Below are 16496 nucleotides of genomic sequence, written 5' to 3' on the forward strand. Positions count from 1 at the left end.
CCCGCTGCTAATAAAGCCAAATTGGCATGAAAGCTAGTGACCTCTTCCCCGCACAGGCTTTCTCTTCTTTGGCATGCGGGACTTTGCCTGTGAAAGAAACTACTTTAAAACAAAGCTGTTTATTTCAAATATGTTTATCCAACATCAAGCTCCTTTTAAACTCATGTTGTTGTTTTTTTTACATTGAATCTGATCCTTTTAGATGCGGCTCGTACGCATCTACTTTGATAAAAGAGCCTTTGTATTTGCTTTCTCTTTTTTCACGCGTTTTCTTTCCCCTCATATTTTTATGCAATCCCCAAAGTGCAGTGAATTTGATTTATCTTATTTTGTTTTAACTCACTTGCTTCATCTTTAATAGGGCTGCCTGTCACCTTATGTGACTGCAACTCTTGACTGTTTATTTTGAATGTGCTCAGAGAGACAGTTGCAGATTTTGAACTTCAACTGTCCACTTTTACTCCTTGCCTTTGTCTTGGTTTTCTTTCTTCCCAAACTTCAAGTGAGCCACTTTGAAAATCCCGACAGGGCAGGAGAGATGAACACACCTGTCACTTATTTCCTCTCCTTCGCTTCGCACAAGTCATGAATATAGTGGTTTTATTCTTTAACCACTTCTGTATGTGAGGAGCTCTAAGCTTTACTGTTTGTTGTAAGCACAAGTTTGAGTTATACATAAAAAAAAGCCCTTTATCCATAACTTATTTGCATTTCTTTTGTTCTTAGGGGCTGCAGGCCTTTGATTTTCTTTTAGCTCTTTCTGACCATCTATTTTGACATCAAAAGAGAGACACTATTGGTGAAACGTTTGCGAAGTACTTCCAGCAACTGCTGCCACCTGTTGCACTGTTCTTCTATGGTGATTAATTCAGCGAGTGCCATGATGTCCACTTGTTGTGCTTACACCCTTCTGGTGTTTGTGTGCAAGTGTGTTTGAATTCAGTCTCCGTACATGCGCGAGTCTGTCACGTCCCTGTGGGAGTATTTACACATTTTGTTTGAGCCTATGATTAGCGGCTGTGTTGTACTCAGAGGAACTGAGGCACTAATATCATTGGCAATTAAATTAAGGAAGCAAGCTTTCCACACAACCCCCGGTGGGTTTGCATAGGGTCTGCCTCAGTTTTTTGCACTCTTTCACTCAATACTTCCACTCTTGAAAGAATTGTGGCGATATGATGAGCTAAATGTGGACAGAACAGATGTTTTTTTTTAAAAGTATCTTATAAGAAGTGTTAGTTTTATTCAATGTTTTCTTAACTGAAATCAGACACTCACACAAGCAGTCAGCAGTCAGTAAGATGGTAATACATTTGTCTTTTAACTTCTTGATGGCTAGTTCTTGTAGGAGAAACAAAGTTAAAAAAAAAGAAAAGATTTTCCTTCTTATTTTGTATGAGGCAACTAATTTTTAGTTTACCTACCATGGCCATATTTCAGTCAAAATCTTTCTTTGAAGCGAGATAAATAGCACTTTATAAGTCATCTGAGAACTATTTTGTATGCAAGACGAAGATGCAGCTGACCAAGGAACAATAATAAAATAATGCCACAAAAATGTCATTATAAAGCGGTCAAAATTGTGGTGGGAATACAAAATTACCCAAACAAAGAAACAAAAAGATAAGAAAAAATGTGTTGAATGAAAATATAATGAAACGCTTGTTGTGGATATATTTAGCTTCACTCTGGATTTTCATCATTCTGCTCACGGACTCCAGTGGCAAATGAATTGACCTGCATTAGTATGTGAAACACTCGCCTCAACTTTCTCCTCAGCCCATTACTTGGAAGCCCAATGGGAGCCGGGTTTGTTTAGTTCTGCTCCAATGGGAGTGGATGCTGTTTGAAGGCCTGCCATTTCAATCAGGATTGTTGTTCGTACGTTGTTGTCTACGGGGAACCTATCCCATGTTTTTCATCGTGTAGGTAATTGGATTAGACTTTCCCACTTTTCCTCCACACTATGCTTCAATGGCTTGACGCAAAGGAAAGCTGAAGAGACTGCAAGAAAGGTCCGGAGCGCTTACAGAAACTCTGCACGGTGATTAGTGTTTTGGGAAAAGTGGGCAAAGTCAATTTAAGCATTTGTCAATTCCAATTAGAGGAATCTTAATCTTCCGGATAGAATGTGTTATGTACAACATATGAGGGATTTCATTCGAGACCACTGTTTTTCACTTTGTGTTCCTGTGAGCATATCCATTAGACAGGGAGTCCAAACGGTGAGGGGGAGGTACAGTACACCATATACTCTACTGTATATATGTGGGCATCGATTATAATACAGCCTCCCTCTCAGGGAGGCCCACTCTTAGGCTATTTGCTTGACAGGAAAAGCGAGGAGTCTATTAGCACGGTGCCTTCATGGACTGATGATGGGCAGCTGCAGTGACTGGGGGCAAGTCTGCTTACATTTTGTCTCATCACTGTATTTGCTAAATCCCTATGACAGTGTCAATCAAAACGGAGCCTTAATGTCGATTGCGTTGCTGTTCTTATATTGAATCTCCTTCAATTCCGATGTGTTTACTATATCATATGTATGTTGAGAGCCTATGAGTTCATTTTTCTCCATGTGACACAGAGATCTGTTAAGGTCTGTAGGTTTTTTTTTTAAATTATTCTCTAAGAATCCTCATCTTTATACAATGGCAACCACAGTTTGCACATCAATATGTGCTTCACTTCAATAAGATATATTTTTTTATGTTCTTCTACATTATCCACTCATTATGTTGGTACTCCATCTTAATATCCCCTTAAATCACAACATTTTCTGCAAAAACACCATCTCGGTTTCATCTTAGCTTTCCACAAATTTTACACTTTGCAGTCTTGCCACGCATACTCATCTCCTTCAAAGACAGTAGCAAGCTGACATTAGCTGTTCGGATTACGACGTACAATATATATTGTACATAAGCGTCATTAACTGGCTGGAGATGGGTTTGCGCTGCATCCATTTTTAATGGCACACTTGTGCTGATCAGTGCCTGCAGCGTTTTAAACAAACACAATCGGTCAAGCAACTAATAAAAATGCCAAAGTGCTAATTTTGAAATGTGCAGCTTCAGTCTGGAGCTAAGGCAACTGCTAGATTCCCTGTCATACACCAAATGTTGATACTTACAGTATGTCAAGCCCAAACGCTCACCATTTTTTGGATACAATTTAGAGAGGGACTGTTAGCACTTGCTGCACTTCCTTTTCACAAGATCTCTGTAAACATGCAATTTAGCATTATATTGCACGTTATATGGTGTTGACACAGCTGTATGACAAATGTGTTTTTTTTCCTAACAAGGATGCCATTAAACTAAATCTAAGAAACACTTTTTTTTCACCTGGTCAGAAGGTATCACATCTCAATTTTAGTGCTCAGACGCCAGGCCAAACAGATCTCCAACTCTTGCAATTCATTCGCTAGCTAAATATCATGATTGGGATTCAAGCATCGACAGTCATTTTCATTGCATTTGTAAAAGGTGGCATTTTCAGAAAAGAGGACGCCTTCCCACGCTTAAGTGCCACCGATTCATGTTAGATGGCTGTTAAAGCACTTATGTCTTCAGATAGCAACATTATTGGAAAATGAATACGAGATAGATTACAACCTTTTTCTGAGCTCTCCAAAATTATATGAAAGAATCCAGTCAATCAGATAAGAAATGGATAAGACATAGTCACTAAATCCATCCATCCATCCATTTTCTGAGCCGCTTCTCCTCACTAGGGTCGCGGGCATGCTGGAGCCTATCCCAGCCATCATCGGGCAGGAGGCGGGGTACACCCTGAACTGCTTGCCAGCCAATCGCAGGGCACATACAAACAAACAACCATTCCCACTCACATGCACACCTACGGGCAATTTAGAGCCTTCAATTAACCTACCATGCATGTTTTTGAGATGTGAGAGGAAACCGGAGTGCCCGGAGAAAACCAGAAAATTGACCTTTTCGTTGCTTGTTTCCAAATAATTTTCTGGGGTTCCTATCCACCCATTTAAACCATGTTAAAGTGGATGGCTTTTAATCAAGCAACGAGGAAAAGGCTATGTCACTGACCTCACTAGAGTGTGCCTCCTTATCTTTTTTTATTGACTGGCTTCTGGATTAAGTTACACGCCTTGTTCAGAATGTGGTATTGACAAGCTGTATTTCAGAGTTGAGAGTATTCCAAGATAATAAGACCTTTGTGTCCAAAAGGATGTTATTTTGGCTATTCCATTCAGCCTTTCAACCTTTCTGTTACTGTCTTAAAAAAGTTGTGAAAACAGTCACTGGATGTTGAAGTGCGATGTCTTTCTTTTACATGGAGGATTAAGACATTATCAGATGAGTTAGATTGTATGCACAAGAAAAGAAAGATGCAAACACCGCTCACACAATTTTTATTCCAATTATAATGAGTTTCATAAATATCAGTTTAGTTTTGTGTAAGACAAAACAAATCTAACCAAACTAAACCAATCAAACCAAAAGAATACCCCTCACTCACTTGCTCGCTTAGTGGAGATAAAAATGCACTCCAAATCTGGTTTGACACGACAGTGTTGTGCTGCTGAAATTATAAAATTGCTTTTTTTTTTTTTTTTCCCCCTCCCGATCCTGAATCAGCCAGGTTTGTCAGGCCTCTCTGACTGCTGCCAGTCTGCAGCATGAGATAACAGTGTGGTCAACAGGAAGCGACAGCATGCCACAACCACCTACTCTCAACTTAATCTTCCTGCTGTGTCTCACATTCCCTTTCTTGTTCCCTCTCCCCCCATTCACATACCTTCTATGACTTACATACTTGGATATATCACGTTTTACTTGACTCCTTCCTTATACCAATCTCTCTGTATTGCTTTGGAAGATGTGCACCTCCGGTGGTGACATGAGTAATAATTAATGTTAATAGTTCTGTGGCCTTGAACTCAACTCACCTCCCTTCACAACATGCAGCAGTCTGGCAGTTAGTGAACAATTCTTCAAAAAGGAGGTTTCAAGCTGTTTTTTTTTTGGCACTTCCATTTGAAGTTTACTGAAACTAAATATAAAACAAAGAAAATTTCATGTTGTATTAAAAAAAAAAAAAACATTACTTTCCCTTAAAGTCTGCTAGCTTAATGCTAAGACATAACAGGAAACATCATAGAGGGGCTAACAAATAGCGCCGTATTGTCTTTTTTTTAAAACTCTTTGAGCAATGGATATTTCAACACAAACGTTGGAGCAACACGTGGACAGATAATATATCAATACTCACAGGCATATATTCTTTATCCTCTGCAAAGAACGACTAATATTACTGCGGCATACTGAGGAGCTGAGACTGGATCCATGTACAGTATCTGTATGTCTATTACACTGCCCTCATGTGGCCAAGGCACACACACCAGAAGGAGAAGCAAAATGACAACTAAATTGAAGCAAAACCAATCTGGCATCTCTTTTTTTTGTAATGTTCATTCTTCTATTGTGTTATTGGAATGTCCTCATCTGGAGGCCCTTTAAATGTGGAATGACTGGATATTTTTCCTAGAATTGCCTTGATTAATATCTACCTTTTTTTAATTAATTCCACGAGACTAAAGTCAATACTAGCGTGCCAACATGTCTTTGAGGTCTTGACACAGATGGTAATTTGCAGGTTGGAAAGCAGTTCAACCCTTTGTGTAGCTTCATTGAGTTACAATTCTTAAACTAAAAGCATTGAAAAATTATATTCCTCTAACACCGAGATAAATACTTTCATTGCATCATGAATGATGGAAAATGGCCATTGCCCGTACCTGTTGAGAACCTTTTTACCAAAGTATGCCATCAGTGTTTGGATTGATTTTATGACTGCCTTCCATTACGCGTTATTTATTTTCTGCTATAAAAATCAACCGTTGGACAATAGTGGTAATCCATCACAATCTGATTGTTTTTCTTGAGGTCCAGTTTATAGACTTCTAAAATGACACAGAAATGCGACAAACTGTCATTCAACTTTGGCGTTAAAATTTAATGGGGAACTGTACTCGCTGTACTGTTACTATTATTCCAGTGTGGTAAGGTTAGGGTTTGTGTTCAGCCATATCATTTAATAATAACACTCATCACCATTACCATCAATTAAAATGCAAAACCTTTTCGAGTCATCCCCGCATTAAGTCAGTTTTCTGGTACTATTTGCATTTCTTTTAAGTACAATCTCATCACCAGTGGTGGTGACAATTATGACCAAGTGATTCTACTTTATTTATTGGATATTAAAAAACAAACAAAACATGGTCCTTGTTTGACATCTAGATTGCATAGATTTCTCGGTGGCTGAATGTTACATAGGAGACATCAGGCAGAAATTTATAGTACATGATGTAGCAGGCTCAAAGTTGTACTGACATTTGGGTTAAGTGGTTATCATGGGGTTCTAAACCTTGTCAGTATGTAATGCCCACACCACTTTAATTAATGAACTAAAGCCCAGTTCACAGCTGGGAATTAACTATAAAACTGATTCAGTGAGAGACATGTCTATTGGTCTGTGTACATGTGTTCATTTTAAATATAACACTTGCACGCTCCAATTGTTGACTCAGTCTACCGCAACCCTTCTCCACTGACCAACTGCAATGATTCTTTATGAAAATGCAGTTTTTCGTCTGACTTCCCAGTGAATTCAACTCTCTCCTTTATCAAGTCTCTGGAGATGCAATGAACTCACCTCCAGTCATCAAATTATGTAGGATATTCATAAAACAAGCAAGCCATATTTTGCGGTTGTGCTTTCTTCTTCATTGCAGAGCAAATTGAACACTTTCGGCATTCGCCCTGAATTCTCATGAGATTTTAGTTGGATTTTGTGCACAAAATAATGCACTATATTGGAAGATTATTGGCTCAGTTAAGGATTTTAACAAACAAAATGTACCCAAGAATGAGTCTTTTGTTACAATAGTGCTGCATGTTTTTAGCTAGCTTAGCACAACTTGTGTTCCTGTAAAATACTCCAGTGATAAACATATTTCTTTTGAACATTTTGCATGATTTAAAACTAACGCTGACTTCATACAGACTATTATTTGTTTCCACTTTTTGAGTCACACTCAAATGCTTTTATTTGACTGAATAGCCTTGATGTTGAAATTTCATCAACTTGCTCACGCTTTGTATTTTTCAAAGCATTCGTAATAGACAGGCTCAATATTTGACCTTGGAAGTTAGCGGGGCTCTTGGGATATCAGTTATGTATAGAGCCGGGAATACATTAAATACACAAATGACTCATTTTTATGACAATAGATAAGTACATGCACAGGCATGTTCTTGGGATAAAATGCTCCAGGGCATGTTTTTACACACACTAACATAGCAGCGTTGGTGTATGCCCCCAGAGATTCTGATGTCGCCATCTGTTTATCCACCTCCCACAATGAATACAAACCGCAGTGCCAGTCCCAAGCAATGCCAAGTCTGGAGAAAAGAAGCATATATTATTTTTCCCCCAATCAATTTTAAGCAATCATCACACCCCCCTTGCTCAATTTTTCTCTCTGTCTCTCAATATACAATATATCCATCATGCGTGAGGTGTAGTTAGGCAGGTGGTAAATATATCCCAGGGAAAGACAGGTCTTGATAAAGACGAGATATACTCTGTTCAACCCAAGAGAGAAAGAAGGCTGAAGGGAGACATGGTGGAGGTTTTTTTTTTGTTTTTGTTTTTTACCTCAAGGCAGCTGTCAAATTTGAAGAGAAAAGGTGAACACTGCAAATATATATATATATAAAGGCGAATGGCATTAAAGTTTGGAGACTGGAGACTTTATTGGCAAAGTCAACAAATGTTACCTCTGACTCACCAAAGTGGAGGAGCAGGGAGGATCTGACATCGCAAAACATACAGAAACAACGCTGACATGGTGGAGGATCATGCAATCTCTCTCTCTCTCTTTCTCTCTATGACAGGAAATATATGCTGGCCATAAACTGTCTTTAAAAACGACTTCTCGAAGCATGCTTTACACTCTTGCGTTTGAATAGTGTGTCTCTCTTCAATGATAACTCCTGCCCGACACCCATCAGACAGACACATTTACACATGCAGGTGCCTGGTGACATCATGTTGCCTTCAAGGTCTCAGTGCAGGTTTTGCTGACATGATAGATAGATCTTAACAGGTTTGAGGCATGCACACTTGATGCTTGTGTGTGTTTCTTGATTCAATATGTGACCCACCTACAGCATCTATATGACTACAGTGAGCTGTTAATGAGACCCACAGGGGAAAACACACACTCTTTCCTGTGTTTTTCATAAAAATTACACTCAACACAGTTGTACTGTAAGGATTACATTGATGATTTGTCCAGGTTGGGAGATCTGTGCATTAACTTTTCCAACTATGCCAAAGTGCGGAAAAATGTGCTTTGTATTTGCCATAAAGCTCCAAATTATTAAAGCACCATTCCGATGTTTACGTCTACTACGATAGGTCATGCTGTTTACATTTACATACATTAGCCAAAGGATCCCAATCTCCAGTAACTCTCAGACTATTGACATCTCCTTAATCATACGCAATGTCTGAATGTGTGTGCTACAGATGAATGCATCCCTTTGGAGGTTTACAATAACTGGAATCCAACTGTTATATCCTTCGATAGCACTCACCCTCCCATCCTTTGCTTAGCTGTTTGCCTCCCATACATATTGCACAACACAAGAACGTACCTGCAGCGTCAGCTTCCTTCTTGATCCTCAGTCCTAAGAACAAGAGGAGGAAATCGAGAGGACGGGGAGGTAATTAAATAAATAGCCTGCCTGGCAACACTTCAAAGAAAAGAAATGGCCACGTGCTCCACTACAGCTGGAGAGGGAGAGATGTTACATAAAGAGAAATGATTGGAAGACAACTGTAGCTACACACGCACGCACAAGCAAATGATGCATTGATGAAGTTTGATTGCTTCCCAGCTGGACAGATAAAAATACCATCCTGTGTTTAGTTATTTTGGATCAGTGAGCAGAGTTAGCTTGTTCGTTCCTTATTAGTAGAAACATAAACAAGTTATTCCACCACTTTAGCTGGTGCTGTGCCAGAAATAAAAGCTGTCAAAGCTGCACAAATGATGATTCGCATTAATTTCTGCTGCCCTATCAGGCTTTATCCAAGGTTACTGCGCATGTAGTATTTATTATTCATACATTCGTGTAATATGCCCAGGCAGGCGGACACAGGATGTGTCCACTTAATATATACTCCGAAGACTGCAGTTGCATATGTGTGCATGTTTTTTCTTCTTCCCCTCATTAAAACATTACCCACACTCTGTGACCCTGATCCTTACCCACCTGAGACGTACCACAAACACTCACATGCAGACCTATTTTATACATATGGTGAAAGAAAAACATGATGCTTGACAGACGTACTTTCCCTCTGTTCACACAGTACACATGCTTGTACACTGACAAATGTATGCAGTCTGACATGCACGGCCTGTCAAACTGTCAGAGAAGCTCAAGGAACCAAACACGACCCTACCACCACAATGCCTCATTTACCTGCAGTTTGTAGTGACATAAAGTACTGAAATTGGCTTTGGATTGTTTATTTTATTACTGTATAACATTCCTGAAGCCAAAAATTGCATTAATTGCACAATTGCTTTTTTTGTCTCATTAAATTGCTTTACCGAACGGCCTCCTCACTGTTGCATCAATGACTTTGCAAGCTAAAAACTTCATTTTGATTCCTTTTGTCTTATTGAAACAGGTTAAGCATCTAACCTGTTTCAAGTGTTATTTTTGACACACCTGATCTAGAATGTGGAGCAGGTTTATTTCACTTAGATTTTATTGTTGTATGATCAAACTCTTCTTTTTTTCTTCAAATAAGATGTCAGCTATAATTGCCTCTTTACCAAGCCTGAACTAAAACATTTTATTTGGGTCTTTCTTTATCGTTTAAGTTGTATCATTTTTGCAGGTTGGCACATTTTATGCAAATGTGACATGTCTGTTCTGTCGCAAATTCTGGCAACAATTAGCTGTCACTTATGTGATGTTAACTTCCAAATACAGTAGCTGGCAAATGCCTATAGACAATACAGTATAATTTTCTCACCATTGGGCCTCCCCTATAGTAAAGTGTAATTTTCTTTTACGCAACCATGGAAAATACATACAAATATATAACAACAACAGTTTAAAAAAAATAAAAAAAACATTTGACCAATAAAGGCTGGCGAGTCCACTAAAATCTGTCTCAAAGACCACTAAAACTCTCCGTCTAGTGCCGCCATGGAGACAGCAAAGTAAACTACTTCATAGTTTTGGTTTAGGGAGCTTTGGTTCCATTACCATGATACCAGCGGTAGTAATATGTTGCATTTACTCTGTTACATTTACTCAGGTAACGTTTTGGATAAATTATACTATAATGCAACCTACTTTTTACTTTTAAGTATTTTTATGAAGAAGAAACGTTACTTTCATTCATATCTAGCTATTATTGCTTGTGCAAACTATTTGTTCTGGTTTGTCACTTCTACCGCGGGCGCTAAACATTTGTTTTGGCTGATTTGGCCTTAATGCATTGCTTTTGTTAAAGTGATATTGTTGGTCAACTTCTGAATTTGCACAATCGTATTTAATATTTTCTCTACGTTGACAATCATGCTCAGATAATCTGAATGAATTTTTATTTGAGTTTGAAAAAAAACAAAAATACAATATCAAAATGTACTCACTAGTTACTCAGTACTTTATCACTGAATACTAATTATTTGGAGGGGCCACATTTTACTTCAGTTCCACTTTTGGCATGACACTGAACCGGCAAACTTCTTGATGTGGCTGTGTGTTGTGTTAAAGCGGGAGAGCATGCTGTAAACTACGGTAATCTGTTAAATACGTTTCAAAATAACACCACGGCGCTACATCTACCGCAACATGTCACTGGACAACCAGATTCAGATTTATGCAAATGTTTACAAGCTTTTACACACCACTGTGAATGTGTGCATGAAATTATATAAGAGGGGACGGCGAGATTAACGTTTTAAATCCAGTAGGATATGACTACGTGCACGTGTGTCACATTAGATTCCATTCAAACACTCAACAGAGGGTGACCTTTAGTTTCCTCCCTGACTAGACAAAGTTAAGGGTGTGTAGATGCCCGAGTGAGTTTGATGGTGTTTGCAAAGCCAAGCCTGACATATGCTTCTGCATCTGCAACATTATGTTCTGCTAAAACACTTTATCATCAAATTTACACGAAAAGGCCACCAGACCCTTAGTTTATTGGCCTTTCTAAACACCACCACTAACACTTACTCAAGGAAACATTTATCAAAATATTTGTTTGGATTTATTAGTTTCACAAAGTGACTTCAACTGTGTAAAACTATACTTGATAGATGTATGAGTTATGCGTGAATCAAATTTGAATACTTCTACATCATTAAATTTTACAATACCACTTTAATATAAGTTCAACTGAGCATTTATAAATAGAATTAGTTACAATTAAATAACTTCCATCAGTCATTAGACAGGAACAGTGAGAAAAAAAAAAAAGGGACCCCACATTTCACACTTTTACTGTCAATGTTTACAAGTTTGCGTGGTGGAGTTGGTGGCAAAAGGTGGTGCACCCAAGTGCTGGGAGGCAGGGGGGGTTAAGGAGGCTTTAAAAAGTATTTATTTACAAAATAAATAAAAAAGGGATCATGGAAAAAGCCAAATACTAAATTTAAAAAAAAAAAAGGTCACACAAAAATCAAGAATCAAAGTAACTAAGAATTACGAATAAACAAAACACTGACTACCTCAGAATACGTGACAGCAACATCAATGAACAGACACAGGCTGAAAGAAACCAAGGAACTAAATACAAGCTAACTGACAAGCCAATGAGGCACAGCTGGACGAGACGCAAGTGACTGGAGGGAGCTGATTGGCAGACGCAAGGAACAGGGCTCATGAGAACAGGTGGAAACAAAAACCTAACGAGCCAGACAAGCCATGAACATGGGACAAGAAAACATGACAAAACAATAAAACAAAATCAAATGCAATCTAATCAAAAGCACAGATCATGACATCTACTTTGCCAATTTCATTATTACATAATTGTGAGTCTTAAACTTTAAAACAAAGTACCGTTTTAACTTGTAAACAGCAGCTGTTCAAATATTGAGCTTGCACAAATTGTTGAAAATGTTTGTACGTCTCTCTCTCCCTCTGTCTCTCTAAAAGCGCCAATAAAATGATTTCATGACAGTACATAATGTATTTAGTTATAGGTTAAGAAGCTTGCAGTGAACATCATCACTAATAATCAACCGTGTTGCTTGCGTACATTGAGTAAAATGTAAGATGCCCATTGATTGTATGCTCGATGACTGCATAGGCATGAATGATGATACAGGCAGTGTGTACATTCATCATTAAGCCATTCATGCAAAATGTCTTACTTATTACCCGATCCTGTCAGAAGCGTTTCTGATCTGTCAGATGTAAAGAAAAAAAATTAAAATTCGATTTCCAGTAATCCTGCTCCCCGATTTTTGCCTCGTTTCATCGAAAGCATGAATCATCTGGAGTTGACGCCAATTGCAAGATACGAGCACAAGCTTTACTTTGCCCTTTGCTGTAAAGAGGCATCTAGCGCTGTTTTCTTCATAGCATAAAATCATCCCCTCAGCTTGGCTTCTATTTCTGAAAATGAGAAGCAAAAGCACAGCCTCGATGTGGTTGCTTATCCATCCATCCATTTTCTACCGCTTATCCGAGGTTGGGTCGCGGGGGCAGTAGCTTTAGCAGGGACGCCCAGACTTCCTTCTCCCCAGCCACTTCATCCACCTCTTCTGGGGGGATCCCGAGGCGTTCCCAGGCCAGCCGAAGGATGTAGTCTCTCCAGCGTGTGGGACGTGCCCGGAACACCTCACCAGGGAGGCGTCCGGGAGGCATCCGAATCAGATGCCCCAGCCACCTCATCTGGCTCCTCTCGATGTGCAGGAGCAGCGGCTCTACTCTGAGATCCTCTCGGATGACCAAGCTTCTCACCCTATCTCTAAGGGTGTTGGATTTATCTTGCCCAACATTATAAAAAATAGACACAAAAGGAATGAAGACGCTGGTTTCTTTTTCTCATGAGGAGGGCGCATGGGAGATTGTTCAGATTACAGCCTCTCAACACGCTCTAAACAATCTCTCCCGTCGCTCCTGCATTTATTTGAAAATAGGGAGGTTTCTAAGTTTACAAGACACAACACACTAAGGGGAGGGTTTCAAGGTGAAAACATGGCACCAACACCTGCCACGTCCCGGCCACGTCCTTCTCTCAGATTATTCCTGCTGAGTCATCTTCTTGAAGGCGAGACATCTTTCTTTCTAAAAATTGTCCATAATACTAATGCAAGCTAAGCAAATAAATGATAACTTCTACAATATATCCAACAAAGGGAGAGCCCGGACACCCTGCGGAGGAAACCCATTTCGGCCACTTGTATCCGGGATCTGGTTCTTTCGGTCATTACCCACAGCTTGTGACCATAGGTGAGGGAAAACACAAAAAAAACAAGCAGCATACTGATCTTTAATTTCAACTTGGCTAAATCTTTTGCACTGAATTGAATGCATCTTGTCTTTCATCATGCTTCTACAAAGCAGTATACAGGCCAAATTGAAAAGAAAAGCAAAATGCAAGAAAAAAAGTCAATGTTAATAATATTTGGAGAATATAGTCCTAGTTTTAACGAGGTCCAAATTCCCACAGAACTGCAACAGTCTGAATAGCAGCCTCTCTCTCTCTCTCTCTCTCTCTCTCTCTTTCTCTCTCTCTCTCTTTCTCTCTCTGAGAGAGAGACCTGGCATATACAATAAGATGATAGGGTTTTAATATAGGGTTTTAATATTTGTTAAAAACACTACGGATAGATGATTAATCAAACCCAACAAAACGAGATTTCAGTCCATGTAGTTCTGACACAGGGACGGACAAAAATGTTTGCACAATTAGATTAAACACCTGAGGGTTGAGCGAGCAAAACATTGATGTTTCATTGTGAAACTAAAATGCAACTTGAAAAGATAAGTCCTCACTCTCTGGCCTTTTTCTGTCGGTGTTGCCCTGACACTCTTTTGTAAATTCAGATGTGCTACCATCATGCTAAAAAGGTGTCTTTGTATCTTGATTTTGTGCTGCACTGGTTTTCACAGCAAAGACAAACATCAGATGAGTCATATTGTCACTTCAGTGTATTAAACAATGACAAAGACACGGCTAAAAGGAGATAGAGAGGAGAGCGAGACAGAAAGAGGGATATTCTTATTTCACCATCCTCGGAGATAACATTAATGTCAAGGTGGAAGAGAGGAAGAAGACATCCAAGCTAATGAATATTTATGTTGCCCACAGTAAAGTGCTGTTTTAGAGTGAAGTGGGACAGAATGGAGCTGAAGACAGCACTTTAGGGCCTGTTCTTGCATGTATGAATATTCATTGTTCATTGTCCCAAAAACAATTTGCTTAACGCATTTGACTTCTTTTCATCCGTAAAATGTGTGTTGGGTTGACCTATGCATGGGTTGGGTATAATGTTAAATTGACTTCTGATAGGTCTGTGACAAGATATAGTCTTTGTTATAAAACAATAATTAATCAAATATATATAAAGTCTAAGTAATAGCTACCAAAGGCACTGTGATTGCTATTAGCTTGACATTGGAGAATATTCCTCTTTGTGTTTGTCAGGCGTTCATGGACACATTGTCCATGGAACGTGTGTCCCTGGCTGTAAAGGATGTACAGTAGATCATGTCACATGTATTTCAAAGTCCGAGGATATGTCCAGAACACCCTCACTTAATAGATAGCGAGTTGTCCTTGAGCACAATCCATTGCATGATGATTCAGACCTTCTCTTTGTCCAACTGCACCTTTCATTTGTTAATATAGCAGTGTAGCAAGAGACACATCTCATTGAGAAAAACTCTTATTCAGTATAAAACACATTGTGAGAAATCTATTTGGGTCCATTTGGGTGCTCAAATGTGTCTTACTTTTATTTTTTTAAGAATAGATTGTGTATATAAAGGATATGGGAAATTGTCTTTTAAAGTGGTCCTCTGTTTTTCAAACCAAATAAGCAAAACTGTAGCAATATAAAATATATTTTTTCTTACTCTGGAAGGGTGAACATGTCTTTACAAAGATATTTTAATAACCAGAATGCTACTATGTATCCATAAGATAATGATGAATCACTCATAGTGTAGCAGAAGGCCTACAACTTGAAGGAGACTGTTTACTACCTTCAGCTTTGCATTGTTGGGTTTCTGTCAACTCACTTGCGTAAGACTGGTGACTCTTACTATCCAAGCCCTGTGGGGTCATCTCTTGACATATTTAAAATGAGCACACTTTAAATTTATTTATCCAGGCCCTGTGGACTGCATGTTCAGTGCTGCATTGCTTTTATAGATTTGCATATATTAATTTAAGTACCATACTGTTGTGCTGCATTAACATCTGCCTTGGGCAGGTGGGGCACTTTTTATGAAGCCACAACTGGTCGTCACGCTGAGGATGTAAAGAATGTCGATTCACTGTGGAGATGTGTATGCCTCATACTATCCATCCATTTTCTGAGCCGCTTCTCCTCACTAGGGTTGCAGGCGTGCTGGAGCCTATCCCAGCTGTCATCGGGCAGGAGGCGGGGTACACCCTGAACTGGTTGCCAGCCAATCGCAGGGCACATACAAACAAACAACCATTCGCACTCACACTTATGGACAATTATAGAGTCTCCAATTAATGCATGTTTTGGGGATGTGGGAGGAAACCGGAGTGCCTGGAGAAAAACCACGCAGGCACGGGGAGAACATGCAAACTCCACACAGGCGGGGCCAGGGATTGAACCCCAGTCCTCAGAACTGTGAGGCTGACGCTCTAACCAGTCGTCCACCGTGTCGCCATGCCTCATACTAAGTTTTATTAATGACATTTTTGTCCCAAGTGTTAAAGCATTGTTAAATTATGAGTGTGGATTAATTAGATTCAAAAGCTTCCTACGCTAATAAAAAAGCTTGAAAAAAAAAGTGAATTTTCAGTATTTGAAAGCTGCTTGGCAGTTCCCATTTGATTTGATAGACATGGCTCCTTACTAATCACTGACTTAAAAACAATGCTCCACATGCACCAAATATTTATTGGATACTGAATTATATCTGGAGTAAAACACTATAAATATTTACATTATTATATGTGCATTATGTGCAGTTATTGAGTCCAAATTTCCATTCTCATAACATTTAATGATCACACAATGTGCTAGCATAAACACATGGAAAGTTTCTGCCACTGGTAATGAAGGACATGAACATGCACTGAGATCATGACAAATCGATTGACGTGTATGTACATCACCTAAGGATTACATGAACAGTCACCGAAAAGACTGCCAAATACTATACAGCCAGACGGCAGGACTTAAAGAGAAATGGAAG

General features: G+C 39.1%; 1 protein-coding gene across 15 annotated transcripts in view; it reads left to right on the top strand.

Annotated features, from left to right (window-relative positions):
* Positions 1-16496, top strand: part of adgrb2 (adhesion G protein-coupled receptor B2) — a 143042-nt gene that overhangs the window by 24199 nt on the left and 102347 nt on the right. The window lies entirely within an intron of this gene.

The sequence above is a fragment of the Phycodurus eques genome, chromosome 20, assembly GCF_024500275.1.
Source record: "Phycodurus eques isolate BA_2022a chromosome 20, UOR_Pequ_1.1, whole genome shotgun sequence".
Classification (NCBI taxonomy): Eukaryota; Metazoa; Chordata; class Actinopteri; order Syngnathiformes; family Syngnathidae; genus Phycodurus; species Phycodurus eques.